This window comes from Mustela nigripes, chromosome 3 (genome assembly GCF_022355385.1).
Source record: "Mustela nigripes isolate SB6536 chromosome 3, MUSNIG.SB6536, whole genome shotgun sequence".
NCBI lineage: Eukaryota > Metazoa > Chordata > Mammalia > Carnivora > Mustelidae > Mustela > Mustela nigripes.
In genome coordinates, this window is record NC_081559.1 from 190,299,051 (window position 1) to 190,300,295 (window position 1,245).

Here is a 1,245-nt window from a genome sequence, read left to right on the forward strand (position 1 = left end):
GGAAATGAGATTAATGAGAAATAATCTCTCCTCAGAAAAATCTTGCTGGTTCTTAGTCAGGACTAAGGATCACAAACCGTCTGCTAAATTCATAGCCTTGCGTTTTTGGGAGATGGATGCTGTTAGATGTGTGCCTGGAATATACACCTTCCTCCCCTTCCTGAAGCTCTTTTAGAGTGTTTGGGAACCTCGTTTAAAGATCCTTTCTCAAGTGTCCTTCATGTAAATAATTGATGTATATGAATATTCTTCCTAACAGATTTTCTAAAAAAATTCACTTTTCCAAAACGGCAAGTCAGCGAGGTCCTAACCACGTTCCCAGATGCTAGTATTTATAACCCACGAGCCTCCCGAAGACGGCTAAATATACCAGGCTTGTGAGATATTCTCTGGAACTGGGAACTGGGAAGAAGAAAGGCAGGTAAATCGCGACCTGGAGTCAGCTGGGATGGAAATGAGGCCACTTGTTTTTCTTTGTTCTTATTTTGAGTCAATCTTCCCCTCCTGTTTCTGAAGCTCTGGAATGAGACGGTCCTACTTCCATTTTATTCTGAGGAGTGCATCGTCCTTATAGTAAGATCCGAGCAGCCCAAAGGAGATGTCGATGAACTGGAAGCCTCTCTGGTTGTGCACACTTATTGTCAGAAATACACTTTGATTCCTGTAATTTACGTTTTGTTGATTCTGGACTTCATCAAGACCAAAGCCCACAGGGCTTTCGCCAGGCACCAGAGGCGTGTTTGGATAGTCAGAGCCTGTCCATGTCATTACAATATCAAATACTCATTGCATCTGAGAATTAGCTGGGGTTTAGGGTAGTGGTTTGTTTTTTTATTAAACCCACATGCCCATGGCATGAACCAGGCATGGGCACAGCCCAAAAGCCAAGCTGAGATAAACAATGATGATATGAGGCCGGTCCCACCAACCAGATGCCATGTTACCCAGGTCAAGGACCTTGGGTAGTTTTTTTTTTAAAGCGTCTTTCTTTCTTTCTTTCAATTTAAAATATAAGGCTTTTTAAAAAGTAGAAAGCATTTTTAAATTTCAACTACAAATCTTTTTTTGAAAAATATGAAGCATTTTTTAAAATAGAAAGCATTTTTTAATTTAAAATATATTATGTAGACAAGTTTAACAAAAGGCTGTAAAGTGAACACCCACGCAATGCCCTGGGCCAAGAAGTAGACTACTCGCAGTCCTGCGGAAGCCCCTCAATATTCTTTACCGGTAGTGCTCCCCACC

At 41.0% G+C, this 1,245-nt stretch overlaps 1 non-coding gene across 1 annotated transcript; it reads right to left on the reverse strand.

Moving 5' to 3' along the window:
- Positions 1-840: 840 nt before the first annotated feature.
- LOC132014801 (small nucleolar RNA SNORA48) lies at positions 841-950 on the reverse strand. Its single transcript, XR_009403439.1, has one exon. It is a non-coding gene; the product is annotated as a small nucleolar RNA SNORA48 (small nucleolar RNA).
- Positions 951-1,245: the final 295 nt, after the last annotated feature.